Raw genomic sequence first — 16,702 nt, forward strand, 5'->3', positions numbered from 1 at the left:
TAGTATCCGTAGTCGTGGCGTGGCAAAAACCTAGGACGTAGGTACAAACAGAGAACGTAGTTAACACTAGGAGCAAGATTTCAGGTTAGACGCTAAGGCAGAGAATCTAACCCAGTAGGTTCGATGCTCCAGCGAAGATGTGATCACAGCCTGCTGCTTAAATCCTGTATGGTCTCGTCAATGGTATGAGGAACACCTGTGAACAATGATTAGTGGCACCACCCAGAAGGTGGAGCCAAACCCCAGATCCTCACACTGGCATGGAAGCAGGCAAAACAGAAAACCAACTATTTGCCCAATATCTGTAAAACTGACTGAATTATAGCAATTTTTGTGTTTTTTTGTGGCAGCTGGCTGTGGCAGCATCTTGAATTAGCTTGACTCCAAAAGTTAAGTTGTAGATGTACATCCAATGATTAATTTATAGAGGTTTTGGTAAAATTTGTCCAGTGGTTCATGGGATATTTTGCTAATAGACAGGCAAAATTCACTCACATAGTTTTAAACAAAGACCTTGCACAATTAGTTAGCATTTGGATTGTGTGTTGGGATCAGTCTCAGCTACTACCACACCAAACTATCTGAGGCCCAGCCATTTTTGGTTTTGTCAATTTTGATTAGCTGTAGCAGCCATCTTGAATTGGTTAAAGTCCAAACATTAATAGGTTGTAGATGTACATGCAGTGATTACTTTCTAAGTTTTTAATCGAGATGAAATGTTTTATGTATGGTTCATCGTTGTTTTAAACCAGCTTCTAGATACTGAAGCGAATCAGAGTAAAGCAGGTTTTCATTCCACAGCAATAAAACCTGTGGAGTAATAAAAACAAAACTAACACTGTTGGCTCCTGTCATGGTCCATATGTAAGGGTGAGAAGCCCAGATACTTACGTCAGAAGCAAAGCTTGTGTCCTGGATGAGCGCTGGGCTCCGTGACCCGCGACAACCAGGGAATGAGGTCAGGAAGGGGTTTTAAAAACTCATTACCAGGTGCTCGAGTTCTGACACCAGAGTTAACTGTGGCACAAAAACAGATTCAAAAGTTCAGCAGCACTTTTGTTTAAAAAACAAACAAACAAAAAAAAAAACTCAAAGAAGGAAAATGGTTTTAGATCACTGTTGCCACTTCAGAAATGATGTTGTGTGTAAAATATGAATGTGGTCTGAAAGGTTAGGCTAACTATGAAGTTCTTTAAACCTGCATTCTTTCTAACAGTCAGCACTTGAAATACTTCTAGAAATGTAATAATAAAATTAATAATAATAATTAAAGTCCCAGCATTCTTGAAGGAATACATATCCCCAGGTACCATGCATGCCAGAGTTTTGAACTGAAATTATCTTGTGTTCTGACAGAGTTAAAGACCTTTTGGTCAAACCTTGTCTCCTGCAATATTATGATATATCTTGTTTGATCTCACAGTCTGTTAGCACTTGGAGTATATGTTGGAAATTACTCTCAGCTACTATCATACCAAATCTGAGCTCAATAGCTGTAAAATTCACTAAGGTATAGCTATTTTTGTGTAGGCTGTCAATTAGCTGTGACGGCCATTATGAATTGTGTAATGCTACAACCATTTAAACCCTTTTCTTTTCTCAATAATCTCAGTCTCGGTCTGGTTGAATAGGATTATTGGTGGAGCCATTTTCAGATCTCTCCATAGATGTTTGATAAGAGCCAAATCAGAAGCTAGGTTGATCCACTCCATGACATTCACAGAGTATCCCTAAGCCCTTCCTATGTGTCCTATGTGCGATAAAACCATACTTTCCCCACTTCTCACTTTATGTTTCTAATCATCGTTATCTAAACCAGGTGTGGGCATCAAGGTCAGTGAGAGTCCAGTGGATTAACCAAATAGATTATTAGCATGCAGATCATGAGTGGTACTTAAAACATGTTTTAATTGTGCAGCCCTACGCTTTACTTTGCTTCTTTCACTTTTTCCTCAAGCATGATATGTTTTCCAGTCCCTGCTGCTGTTGAAAAATGCCAACCACAGCATGATGCTGCCACCACCATGCTCCACTGTGTGGATGGTGTTGGACCGGGAGCGCTTGGTTTACCCCAGACTTAAAGTTTAGAAATGAGACCAGTTTAACTTGCTCCTATCAGAGCAGAGAATCTTGTTCCTCAGTCTGAGTCCTTTAAGCAGCTTTCAGGTGTTTCACTCTGAGGAGACGCTTCCATCGAGACGCTCTGTCATAAAGTCCAGATCCATGGAGGCCTGCAGGTCTGCTTGTCCTCTACACAGGATTTCTGAAGTTCAGTCAGAGTGACCACCAGGTTATTAGTCAGTTCTCTCATTAAGGCCCTTCTCCTTTGATTCCTCAGTTTGTGACAGGAACGCATGGTAATATGTCCAGAGAGCGAGACCAAAACCAGACACGGAGACAACAGCTGAAGGTAAGTGTGTTTATTTGCAAGGTGGTAACTATTTACAGTGCGTGTGTCGTGGTAGGATCTGGAAGGCAAGAGGAACAGGGTGAGTCTCGGGTACCAATCCTGCTATCAGCTGAGCACTGCAAGATGATTTAATTGTTATTCCTTTGGTCTTACAGGTCCGGGAGGAGTCCAGCAGCGAGGAGGAGAAGGAGGCGTTCAGGTGATCCAGGAGTTGACAAGCCAGTAATTCCATCCAGGTGAGTATCCAAGTGGTCGAGGTAAGTATCCGTGAACCCACAGCTCCGTGACGTGGCCAAGAATCTACAAACAAAGTACATAGAGGACGTAATCAATAAGTTACCAAAACTTGGTTAGAAACGGTGGCTGCGAATCTAACCCAGGAGGTTCGATGCTCCAGCGAAGGTCTGGTCTCAACTGGAGGAGGCTTAAGTACTGGCAGTCCTCATTATCCAAATCTGGATCACCTGTGGAGGTAGAAAGTAGAGGAGCCGCCCCAAGGCGGGGCCAAAACTCCAGATCCCTACAGTTTGGAGACCAAAAGAGTAGAAGAGTCCTGGTTCTGCCATGGAGGCTACTGAACTCCTGGGAATCTTCAGTGCAGCAGAAATGTGTCTGTAGCCTTCTCCAGATCTGTGCCTTGAAACAATCCTGTCTCTGAGCTAAAATTTTGTTTTTAGTTTGTTTTTATGGGGTATTGAGTGCACATTATTGAAAAGAGGAAAAGAGAGTTTAAGCTACTGTTATATCAGGCTGCAAATGAACAAAACTAGAAAAAATGAAGGATGTTTAAATACTTTCTCAAGCCAGTATTAGTATGCTTAGGGTGCTTTGAACCTGGACAGCCTCTGCAGATTGTGGATGCTTTGACATCATAAATGAAAAGAAGAAGTTATGCACACATTAGACGCATGGCTGCAGACACTTTCAATAAAGATGATTAAAGAAACGTCTCAATCTACCTTGGATCTTCATCCGGCAAAAAACATCAATAAAACCTTTCAGTGGGTTAACAAGCTCCAGGTGGACCATGTCTTCATTCATTTTTCTACATCCACACAGTCTTGTTCAGGTGACAGGGAGCTGGTATATATCTCCAGCAATCAGTGAACCTGAGGCGGGGTACACCTGGACAGTACTAACCAACCGCACCACCACTGTGCCGTCTTTGTTATCAAATTGTGAACATTCAAAATGCATCATTGCTCAGAAATGCAATTTCAAATCAAATATGCTATGTCAAAACATGCAAAACATTTGTAAGGTGTGTGAAATTGTCAATTTGAATGTGTGAAATACTAAAGCTGATGACCTAGCTGCATTCATCTGGATGAAGTGAATTACAAAAGAAACAAACGTTGAATGAATCGAAATAATAAATCCATTTGACCCGAAGCCCTTGGGAGGGTTAAAGGGTGCCTATACAGCTACTACTCAAAACTTGAACATTCATAAACTTTCTTAAAGCCCAACATTTCTTCTTGTAAACATCTAAGCTAACAAAACGCTGACGTTTTGATGTATGAACTGTATGAAGAAGTATAAAAAGAACCAGAAGGAACCAAGAAAAAAAAACCTGGCTAAAGCTGGCACTATGAAAACTGCAGTTTCAGTGCCAATGCAGTGTGAATGCTGGGTGCTAAATGACTTGGCTGAAATTTGTTGAAGCTGAAACTGATATGTTAAAACTGAACCAAGCAGAACAGAATTTAAATTTAATAATATGAAAATAGAAAGATTCAAAACAAATGCTTAAACAAGCAGAACAAAAGCTGAATTGAGCAGAACAGAGAAAAGTTAAAAATGAGCAGAAAAAGGTAAAACCAGTAAAACAGTCACTAAAGCTAAAATTAGCAATACTGTAGCTAAAAGTAGCACTTGGTTTCATAGAACTATGTCTTTGAAGGAAATGAAGAATCTCAATGTATTTATGTTGGGCTTTTTTTAATTAACACATCAAAAATATAAAAGTTAGCAATACTTAAAGTCATCAAGTTGAACATTTTGATTTATAAATATAGTTAAAAAAAAGCACAATGTATGTGGAAGCAATTTGAATGCAAACAATGTACAGAAGACACTTTAATTTAATAGTTATCTATCTATCTATCTATCTATCTATCTATCTATCTATGTAGTGGAAAACAAAGTGCTTCAATGCATATGCATTGGCCGTCTACTATATTAAGCAATCACAATATGCTTGATATACTTCAGATTAAAGCCACTTCTTTCTCAATTCAGGTATTTCTCTTTTTATTAAAACAGAGTGATACATTTGTGTCATGATGATCTTATAGTACATGACATATTAGTCACTAAGAAAGCCTTACACAGTGAGATGTCTCCACTCTCACCTCCTCTTAATGATTTCCACTCAGTTGGAAATAAAATATCTGCAAGAGGCAGCTCTCTTCTCTCGGGACACTAATGTATTTAGAGAGTCCGTGGTTCGAGTGGAATGCTATTGGACAGCGAGGAGGAATGGCCTCGTGGGGAGATATATCGATGCAGACGTTTTCCCAGTCCATTACCAGGGTGCCCGGCACCCAAACAAACCTGTAGGGTGGATTCTGAACCAGACAGTAGACGTGCTCTAAATGAAAAGGGCTACACTTTTTTTCCCCGAGTCCACGGTATATAAATCAAGGTCTGTGCAGCCACAGGCCAGAGGGAAGCTGGATAAATACAATAATGTCTTTCCTGAGGCTAGCCTTCTGCTGGTGAGCCACGGAAATGAATTGAGTTGGTGAGGAACACAGCAGCCAGCCACATTTGTCATTTTCTGTTACCCACCTGTTCGTGGGATAAAGTTTAAAAGTGCATCTCGGTTAGTTTCTGTGAGTCAAAGTCTGACTGTGGGGAAAGCTGTTCTGTCATCAGCTTCTCCAAGTCTTCAGTTGTTTAAAAAAGAACTGACAAGACGCTTCAGTCATGTTTGACCAAGTTCTAAAATTAAAAGTGTCTGTTTCACTCTAACATACACACAATGAACTGGGTGACCTTCAGAGGATGTGATCCTCCACCCCCAAACACCCCCACTACACTCACCCACACGGTGGATGGATGGATGGATGGATGGATGGATAGATGGATGGATGGATGGATGGATGGTTTGTAGTAGAAATCATGCTAAAGAGCTAAAGTATCCATCCATCCAATGACCACTTTCTGGGAGTTTCTTCAATGGCTCTTGTGATGTTTCACTAAAAGACAGACAGACATTTATTAGTTTAACAGGTAATGTTAAAGTTTTAAGCAATGTGAAAATTATGTGTAGCAAATTACTCTCAGCTACTTCCGCACCAAATTTTAGCTCAACATCTGTAAGGTTGAAAGCCATTTTTCTGTTTGCTAATTTCAATTCCATGTGGCAGCCATGTTGATTTGGGAAAACTTTATAAAATATTCATATGTAGATGTACATCTGATGATTTTTTTACGACTGTTTTAATAAAATCTGAGATATTTTTCTGACAGACACAGGCAAAAACATTTCAAATGGGGTTACGGCCTTTTCATTTATTTTTAAATGTAAAATCATGCCAGTTTGTTTTAAATATTTATGCGTGAGTAAACCCGTCATGTTGGACAGTGTGTATTCTACCTCCTTCCTGTTTGTCCTTGATGTGTGGAGACCACTCTGTCACTTCTGTCACCTTAAAGAGATATTCCTGCCATTTTAGAGTGGGGTTCTATTCATAAAGTAGTGGAAAAGTTATGAAGTATCTTAGGTAATATCTCTGTTGTAGATTGCTTTTAAAACAACCTCACATTGGAGAAAAAGAGTTTAGAATGAAGAAACAGAGACCGGTTTTCAAGGCTGAGGGAGAGATGTTTAATTGGGTGCAGCTGTGAACTTCAGGAGGAGCAGGTGAGGTGGGCGTGGCAGGCGTGACCAGAAAACTACTGGGGAGGTGAATAGTGACAAGACATGAACAAAAACCCACAAACCAAAACCCAAAAACCCAAAACAAAGAACCAAAAACACCTACATTCATGACAATGTGACAAAAGTGATGAGCTAATGGCTAGTCCAAAGACAGCCAAGACCAAAGTGGATTGTTGCCATCTTAAAACAACTCCCATCTCATATTGCTGTTTTACAAACCTGCATATGTCAACTGATTTTGCAATATAGTTTTTATTTTTTTGTTTATTTGCCAATAGCAGCACCAGCAGCTAGCTCATTCTTGGTTTAATGCCACATTCAGGTAATTTCCACATGAGCCTCTGTATGGGTTTTGTTCTTAGTTTGTTTAGCAGTTTTTGTTGTTCTTATCATGTTCGTCTGCATTCTGGGTCCAATCCATCCACCAAACACAGAGTGAAGCCAGGCAGCTTCTCCACAAGTTTGTGGTTCCTGGTGGTTCAGGTGAGAAACATGTAAACATTTTAGATGAAATGATAAGTACTGGGGAAAGGTTTGTTTATGATAAAGCCTTGAGTTATAAATGTAATTTTAAAAAGGATGGTCTTTGTATTTCCTTCATTCTGACATGTTTGTAGAAGAGCCTGAGGGACAAGATACGAGATGTAATTAACTTTAATTTCCCATGTTGAGCATTCACCACATGCAGCCTCTCATCTCAGCAGCTATGCTTTAAATTGCCTGACTCTTCTCCGTTACATGTTTGTTCGTTGTATTTGATGAGCATCTTTAAGTGTTTTTTCCTCCCCAACTGATGTTACTGATGCTTGTTCCTTTGATTTCAGTGCAACACTCGACATACAAAGACCTGGTGCTGTTGCTTTATACAGATAAGAACGTCTAAAACTTCATTAGTTTTAGACGTTCATCCAATGATTGCCTTCTGAAAGTTTCATTGAAATCCGTTCAGTGGTTCATGAGATATTTTGCTAACAGACATATGCACACAGACAGGAGAAAACTAAATAATTAAATGAAACTAAATCCCATCCTACCACCCAACACACACACCTCTACATAAATCTGTGTTATAACTATATCACTTCTTAATTTATAATCAGACAGGAGTTACAGGAGAAAAACTAGAAAGTTTTTGAGGAAATATTTTTTTTACTCACTTATTTCCTACTATTTTTTTATTTTAGTGCTGTAGATAGACTAATGAAAAGTCCTCTCTCTGTTGAGTCAGGTATAGCTATAACTAAATACTACAAGACGACTTCCTCTGTAAGCTTCCATGTCTTGAGAGCAGGTGATGAAAAATCAATGTTGTTTTATTAAAGTGAACACATAAAACATCTAATGAAACAATTCAACATTTTTTCCATCACCTGGTCTGGACATGGAAGCTATTGAGGGGGAAACAAAACTTTCATAAAAATATAAATTAAAATATGAAATGCTTTTAAATCAGATCAAATTAAGTGTGTCTCATTACTCCAGTCTAGTGAAACAATTCAACATTAACTTGGTCAGAAGTTCACAGGACATGGAGATGATTTCATTTGAGTTTTTCAGGTGTCATTGGTTCGGTAATTTGTTGATGGCCTCTAAGCGAACCACCACGTTTATGACGAGGGTGTCATGTTTGTTGAAGATCTGAGAACCGGAGAGCGTTGGAGGGTGGACAGGCAGGCGACGGTGGAGGACTGGAGGTAAGGGCTCCAGGAGCCGCCTATAATGGGTGGAAGAGCAGGAAACAAGGTCATCCAGGTAAGTGCAATAAACCAGAGAACACCCAAAACCAAACAGTCATCTAAGGAATCTAGAGACTCTGTGGGAGAAAGACAAAACATTCAAATCCAAACTAGAAGGTATCAAAAACACCAGAAGGTGAGCTGGATTAAGGCTCATGTGAGCAAACGATCTGGGGTTTGCTTCAGGAATCCGGCTCCTCCTGATGAGCCTAACGAGCTGCAGCTGTGGAGTCCCCATAACGGTCTGGTGCTCTTCCATTTGCAGCTTTTCATACTTGCTGGCGTTTTTGGTTTTTGCAGCATTTTTATTTTGCATTTGTTTGGTTTTTTTGTAGTTTCCATCATTCTGTCAGGATTTGGGGTCATGTTTTTTGTTCATGTTTCAGTTTGGGCTTATTGTTTCTTTTATTTTGTCAATTGGTTGTCGTCTTGTTTTTGCTGCTTGTGTCTTTGTATCCTGTCATTATTCACTTGTCCTCTGTTTCACTTGTTTTCTTGCCACGCCCATCTCCACCTGCTCCCTGTTAGTAATCACTCACCTGTGCCCACTTCCCCTAATTACCCTCTGCTTTTAAAATCCGGTCATTTCTTCTATTTACTCGCTGGTATTGTTGTCGCTTCATACGCTGTCTGGTTTATTCCCTGTCTTGTGTTTTTTGCTACAGTTTGGATTTTGTTATGTTTTGTGTATTTAGTTTTATCTTTGGTGCCACGCCAGCTTTTGTTTTTCTTTTTATTTGAAATATATTAATTTTTCAAGTATGTCATGAGTTTGCGTATTGGGTTCGCCTCAATTTCCACCCCACCTGACACATTCGTGTGTTTGCAGCTCATTTTACTGTTTGCTGCACATTTGCACTGTAGATATTAAATGTTTTGACTTGTCCATTTTGGTATAATTTTGCCTTGAAGCAATTAACTTTATATTTATAAATATAATAAAATTTAAAAATTATGTATTGTTAAAGTGTCTAATTTAAAGCTTGTGTTTTTAAAATTTTATATCATAGCTGCTTAAACAAACCAAACAGAGGGTGATTTGTTCAGAATAACATGCAGAAGCTTAAAGACCTGCCTGTTTAAATGAAATAAGCTGTGCAGAGGGGAAAAAAGCTCCACGGTGCTACAGATCAGACGGCTGCAGTGTGGGGGAGATGAGAGGTACAGGTATGGCAAGCAGTTCTATCATGTCATCTATTCAGTCATCTCATTCTATCATGAGGTACCATTCTGGATCCCCTTCATGGCCATTCAGGTCTCAGATTATTCAACTTGTTCAGAACATTACATCTATGACTGTTGGTTTTTGTAGCTTCTATACTTTTTAAATTATTTAACTTTTTTTTTTTTTTTTTACCTTTTTTCCCTCATAGAAATACCTTGAGATCTCTACAAAGCCTTCAAAACCTTTTACACTCTTTGAAATAGAAAATCACTAACTGGGGATAGTTTACTATAAATCTGTGCAAGCTGAAAGCTCCTAATCATGTCCTGTTTTGCATCAATGCTTAATACTATCTTCACGGACCTGCATTAAAGAACTGAGAAATTTCAACCTTTCTATCATTTAACCATGTTTCTGGCAGGGGAGAAAGTAGAGTAAGCTCCAGTTTAAAAAAAAAAAAGACATTAATAGTTTAATGTTTCAAAGCAATCACACTGTAACACACAAAAGCTTTTACTGTAAGATTTGTAAAAACAAACACGAATAATAACAAGTTTTGAATGAATAAAGCCAGTTCACATGCCATTGTATTGTTTGTTCTGCACACACAAACCTCAGGTGTTAGTATTTGGGTATTTTGTGTTTTTTTCTTTATTTGATTTTTCATGTGATCCTTGTTTTCATGTTATATATTGTATAGTTTTGTTGTTTATGTCCCTTATGTTCTAGATCAGTGGTCTCCAATCCTAGTCCTCAAAGGCCACCATCCTGCATGTTTTACTTGTTTCTCTGCTCCAACACACCTGATTTGAATCAATGAGTGATTAACAGGCTTCTGCAGAACATGAAGAGGTAATTTAACCACTGAATCAGGTGTGTTGTTCTAGATTATTGTCTTGTTTCTTGTGTTCCCTGTGCCATTATTCACCTGCCCTCAGCTCAGTACTTTTCCAGTTAGCCTGCCACGCCCACCGACACCTGCCCTTAGTTTGTAATCACTCACCTGTGTCCACTTCCTCGTCATCAGTCTTTATATTCAGCTCCCCTCTGCTGGTTCTTTGTTGCAGCAATGCAGTGTCTGGTTTTTCCTTGTCTCCTCCTTTCCTGATGTTGATGTTTGTAAGTTTTCTGTTATTTTTTTGCTGCCGTGACAGCCTTTTGTTTTCTTATTAATAAATGAATTTATTTTTGATTATTCGTGTCCAACTGAATTCTGGGTCCATCATCCAACAAACCTGACATCAGGAGCTTCGGTCTATCAAACAGCAGAGGTTTCAGGACTGGAAAAAAGAGGAATCAAGAATCACTTTAGAATGAGCTTTATTGGTATTGTAAATGGTAAAGTCAGAGCTGTGTAGCAACACCAAACAAAGACAAAAACTGCATCATATAATGTGTGTAAAACAAAGAATATACTATTAAAAACTTTACAGCTAAGGTAAATGTGACAGCCTCTTAACTGTTCAAAACTGAAAAATTTCCAGCTAAAAAACAGATCTATCTGAATTGTTTAAGTGAACAAAATCAAAATAAATATAACAAATATTTCCTAACAAAATTAAATACAGAAGGTGTACAAGTAAGAAAATAGTGCCCTCCAGCAAGTGCTGACCGTTAAAAACCACAATGTACGCCATCATCATTACTGCTAAGTATGACGCAGGCAGCTGTAATCACTCCTAAAAAGTGGCTGCAAACAACAATAGACAGAGCCGAGCTGCTGAGTAAAATTGCAGCTGCTTTTAACTTTCCACAATGGCTGCTCTCATTGTCGCGGTAGGTGCGTTATTTGCAGTAGGCTGATTAAAGCACTGGTCCAATCAAAGAGGTTGGGGAAGTAAGACAAAAGAGCTGCAGAGGCAGAATAGGGGAACATGCTAACCTCCGTGCAAAAAGAAATAATAAAAAAAAAACACTTAAATTGATTCAACCTAATAAAAGAGGAAAACAACAACAAGGATTATACCATAACAATGACCAAATAGATTTTTTTAAGAATTATTTTCAAAGGTCTCAGGGATGAAAATGTCCCCATGCCAACAGTGCCAATATAGTGAGAGGTCTTTCCTTCAGGCAGTTCCTTTTCTCACCAGTCACCACTCCGCTACAGAAACATCTTCAGAGTGTAAAAACTCCACATGTGACTTCAGTGACCCTGTTCTGGAGATCGACATGATTAACGTCTGATCCAATCAACTGGCTGAAAGTAAACTGAGACATTTGGGAGGGAAAAGGGATTGTCACCAGAAGTTAAGAGGATGAGATTGTTAGCTAATAAAAGCTGATGTATTGAGATAGATTCAGCTGGGTCTGAACCTTGCTCACTGATTTAACTCTTGCAGGCTGACAGATTAAAACCTTTTCTGTCCACCAGACTTTGCTGTTTTTTATTTTTCCCCAAGTGTTTTTCTTTTTAAACTGTCCTTAAAGGTAATTGGAGAGCTAGGAATAACTTTGCTAATCTTATTAACAAAACAGAAACCTGTAAAACCAGCATTTATGATTCTATTCTTCCAGAAGCACATAATGCCTACTTTTGGATAAGAGCATATGTGCCCCGTTTGTATGCAGATTTATTGCCATCTTAAAGGAGATGAGCTGTAAAATTATGATCACCATGGAGGAATGGTGCAGTCATTTTTATTGGCCTCACACTTTTCACTTTTTATACAATGACCAGTTATAGTTTTCCCTAAGCAACATAAACTCATGTGACCATTTAGATGTATTGTTCTAATGAACCAGTTAGTGACGTTTATTAACTCTCTCTGCTACACCTTGTCAAAAGAAATGGGTAGAACCATAAGAACTGGCAGACATGATGATCCCACTACTACTTATCTGCAGATGCTGCAGCAGGATCCCTGTTATTTAAATTCACAGCTGTTTAAAATTTTAAAGGGAGAATTGTAGGTGTTTGTTGCTGAACACAAGTGAGATTGAGTGTATAGGTTTTCACTGATTTGTTGTCTTGTCCATTTGGTGAAGTTGGCACAAGCTTTTCTCTTTTTTTCGTAAAGCAGGGAACATTTGTCTTGTGACTCACAGGTCCTCTTTGGTTACTGAGTTCCAAGTATTCCCTACAGCACCAGCCATAAAATGTGTTATTTACAAAGTAAACTTTTACATGGAAGTCAGTATGCATGATGCATCAAGTTCTAGAAATTTCAATTTGAGCATTTTTTTCATCTTCACTTATATTGATTTTTATGTTTTTGTTTCTTTTCTTTTGAGCAGGTATGGACTACAGAGTTTTTCGGAGTACAAAGAAAATCTGTGCAAGTTCATTGGAAAAATTCAAACAGTACTTTGCCACAAATGTCTTATCATTTGGGTTCTGACTATACCAGTGCCTGAAGTGAGTGTCTCTACACAGGGTGTGAATTATACAGTGACACCTGGGGATATTGGGGGAGGCTTTTTAGAAAAAAAAAAAATTTAAAGGCAGACCTACAGTTACAGTAAAGGTGTGAGTTTCAGCCAACTCATCTTCTCTCCAGTATTTTACTGGATTAACATGTTGTCTACCATCTATCTATAAGGTTAAAATAAGTCACATTCATTGCATCAGTTGTCGATGTATCAACCACATAATAGTTTTCGTACAGACAACATTCTGGAGCAAAACTGATCCTTAAATACAACTGCTGACCCACTCGTGATCCTGCTTCTAAAAATCACCATTATGATAAAGCGGGAGATGTTACTGCAGCTCTGCAGCGAGAAGCTACACAAAGGTTTAATCAGCTATTTTTTATAGTTTAATGGAAAAATGGAACAGCGATTCAATACTTTGTTTAAAGGCAGTGGGTTGTCCTCTCTATTGTCTTATCACCTGGATTTTAAAACAATTTTGATTCACACAATATAACTATCACTTTAAAGATACAAAATGTTTTATAATAAAACAAACAACAGTGAAGCAAAAAAAAAGGTGAAAGGTGGTCAATAATGTTTTGTGTATGTGTGTGTGTGCATTTAACTGTTACCAAAATATCTCATGAACCACTGAACAGATTTTAATGAAACTCTCAGAAAGTAATAATTGTGGGTACATTTACAACTGATTAAGTCAACCCAATTCAGAAGGAACTTCATCTATCCATTTTCTTAACCCACCTTTCCTCATGTGGGGTAGGAAGTGCCTATCTCAAGCAGTCACTGTGTGAGAAGCAGGTTATTTCCTGAATAGGCTCAGGTCCATCACAGGGACACATAGAGACAAATAAGACAAACAAGCATTCACACTCTCACTCACACCTAGGGACAATTTAGAGTTACCATTTAACCTAACATGGATGTTTTGGGTCTGTGGGAGGAAACCAGAATACCAAAGAAAACCAACGTATGCACAAGGAGAACATGTAAACTCCACACAGAAAGGCCAGGAGGTGAACCATTTTTTTAAAATGGCAGCCTATTGTAAAAATTGCAAAACTAGCTCATGCACATTGTTTTATTGCTCACCTCCACCTGCATCATAACTGCCTCAGTTGGTGTGAGAATTATTCAGTGATAATCAGGACCATCAGGTTTTCTTTTCTTTTTTCTTTTTTTTTTTTTACAGGAAGTCAGTTCCATCCAAAACATGAAATTTGGTATATTGAGTATTTTCTGTTTTAACTTCATGTTTACCATCTCTATTATAAATGTAAATGACAATAAATGACCTTCAGGCTACTGGTTCACAATATACTCGAATCAAATGTCACAAACAAATTATTCTGGAGCAATCAGCAGAACAGATCTTCAACATCCACAAACAGAGCTCCACAATGTTCCATACATCACCATCATGACAGAGGGCGTTCTTAGTAACAAACATTTTTAGCAGCTGTGTTCATCCCAATCATTACAGGCAGAAAACACAGAACATGCTCATAATAAATAAAATGCACAATTTGTTAGCTTTTCTTTTGACAGCAGCATAATAGAAAAATAAATCAATACTCAACCTAATTTAACATTTTGTTCAACTGATAAAATAGGAATATAAATATTTAATAAAACTTCTGATCAGACTCCAAAAGCTCAAATGTTTAATTCTGAAATTGGCTGATCTTTTCTAATAATTTCAAACTGATTGTTTCTCCTAAAGGTTGACAGGTTTGGGGTGGGGGGGTCTTAATAACTAATTTATTTTTATTTTAGATTTATTAAAAATGATTTGTATTTCACTAGTTGTTCAAGACCTTTGATGTTAACTACAAGTCAGATTTGGACCTTTGAATATAAAGTTTGAGAACCCCTGGAGTAACATCACTTTGGTATTTGCTGCACTTGTTGCTGACTTCTGTTGCTGGCTTTGAATTGGTCTTCAGAGTCATCTTCCACATTCCCATTGAGTTCTTTATGAAGTCTCTTAGTGTCCACTTTATGTTGTACAGTTTCAAGCACTCCAGGATCTGCGTGGCATATCGTGTCATAAGCTTTATTATAGTCAATCAATGAATAAATTGGTACAAATTGATATACAGTTTTAACTAAAGTGGACTACTGGACTTGTAATGAACTTGCTTACTCTCTCAGGGAGTTACTTTTCATGATAGCAGTAAAGACTGTGAACAATTTGAATTGAATTGAATGCCCTCTCTATTACTGAATCACAACAGGTCAGCCACTTGGGTCCCATGTTGTGTTATTACATCACTGAAGCCAACTTCGTCAGTGCATGTCTGGCAGATCGGTTCGGCTTGTTTGTTCTTGATCTGTACTTCCATTTCCACAGTAGCCTTCATCACCACATGCCAGACGAAATCCACTGGGATGCGTTGGCCCTCCAAAGGCTCAGCAGTCTCCTCCTGCAGCATGCTGCTGATGCCTGGGGTGTAAAGCTGCATGACAATCCCTTTCCTCCTCAACAAGGTCAGTACACAAACTGTTTGACGTAATGTTTGCTAATGTCTGATTGGTCTTTGATTTGAAAAGGTTGTGTGTTCAGAGAGGACAAGTACAACAGACACTTGAGTGGGTACAGAACGGAAGAGTGCTGGTTGCTGAGAGACCAAAATATGCAAAAGTATGTATTATTTTAGCTGCAGACCCAAATGCATGATTCATCTGTAAAGTTGTTAAATAAGATCCCTGGTTTTATTTTTTACCAATGATGAAGAGGAAGGAAAGATGAGCAGTTTACAGGGTGTGGGTTTATATTCTTGTTAGATGTTTTGCTACTCTCCCAAAGTACTTTGTAAACTTGACCTGAAAAGTGTGGAGTCTCAAGCTTTTAAACTGCAGTAAGGGTCCCTATTATGCAAGCTGAACACACGTGTAAACCACTCTTACTTCCCTCTCTCCTGAGGGTTATTAGGGTCTTTTGGTCCATATCAGATGTTTTGATCATGTGAGGATTTGGGATTTTTGTGCTGTTACTTCCTGGTGGGGCCGTTTCTGGCCATTGATTGGCAGCACCTTCTCCACGCCCTCCACTCCTGCAGCGGATCAGGCTCGTCAGGCACCTGTGTACTTAAGGCTGCAGTGGGAACCAGACCAGCGCTGGAGCATTGTTTTTGCCTTCGTGGTAAAGTGCCAAGCCTTAGTTAAACTTCTTGTGTCTGTGAAGACTTTTCTAAGTGTTCCATTTGTGTTGTGCACTTTCTCAGGATTACCTACCTGTTGAAGATCCAGTCTGGTCTGATTTGTTGGAGAACCCGCTGTGAAGCCAAAACGACATACCTGCTCTGCCTGAACCTGTCTGCCTGCCTGGAAAGGAACCTACCTGTTGCTCCTGGAGAAACCTGCCAATCTCATTACCAGGAAGTACTCATCTCTTCGTGCTACCTCTCTCACCGTAAGGACCTTTCACCTGGAAAAGGCACAAACGTTTATACTTACCTGTTTACCTCTGGAGGAACGTCCGTCTCATTACGCTCTCTGCTTTCAGGTCCTGGCTCCCGATCATTCTCACAAGATTAGCTCACTGTAAATAAATTCACTTCTCGTAACTTTGGTCTCCCGTGTCTGTCTGACCCCGAACTGCTCACTGAGAAAGTCTCGAATCCTGACAGATCATATACATGATGGTGCAAGTTAGAATGAAACTGATTAGGGATCAGGTTTAACACTTCATTGTAATGTTTGGAAAGCTGAAACTGAAGACCACTCCCTCTCTTTAAAGTTGCTCTTTCCTGTTTGATGATACATGGCTTCCTTCGCCCTCCTCTCAAGCCATTTGTTTTCTGTCTAAAATATGAACATTTTGGTGGCCTTCATCCTTGATATGTAGGTGACCAGCTGAGTCTTGTCCTGGACAGCTGGCTCTTCTGTGTCAGTATGGAGGTTGTTTAATTTCCCTCAGGTTGATATCTGAACATCATTGAACTGGACTGGGAACATCATCCCACTGAGTTTGTGTTTGAGGGTTTTTTACTCAGAGTGAACTAGCTTCTGTTAGAGGGTTTGTTTTGGTTTTAAATTCATCAGGATGTTTAGAGAAAATCCCTTTGAGTTTCTCAGATTATCCAGCAAAATATGGATTTAAAATATATTTTGGGTCTGTTCTT

The 16,702-nt window shown here is 38.9% G+C and overlaps 1 long non-coding RNA gene across 1 annotated transcript; it reads left to right on the plus strand.

Moving 5' to 3' along the window:
- Positions 1–15,558: 15,558 nt before the first annotated feature.
- On the plus strand, positions 15,559–16,141 carry LOC119617246. The gene is made up of 3 exons (XR_005233460.1): positions 15,559–15,720; positions 15,803–15,990; positions 16,084–16,141. It is a non-coding gene; the product is annotated as an uncharacterized LOC119617246 (long non-coding RNA).
- The last annotated feature ends 561 nt before the right edge of the window (positions 16,142–16,702 follow it).

This window comes from Kryptolebias marmoratus, linkage group LG7 (assembly GCF_001649575.2).
Source record: "Kryptolebias marmoratus isolate JLee-2015 linkage group LG7, ASM164957v2, whole genome shotgun sequence".
Lineage (NCBI taxonomy): Eukaryota > Metazoa > Chordata > Actinopteri > Cyprinodontiformes > Rivulidae > Kryptolebias > Kryptolebias marmoratus.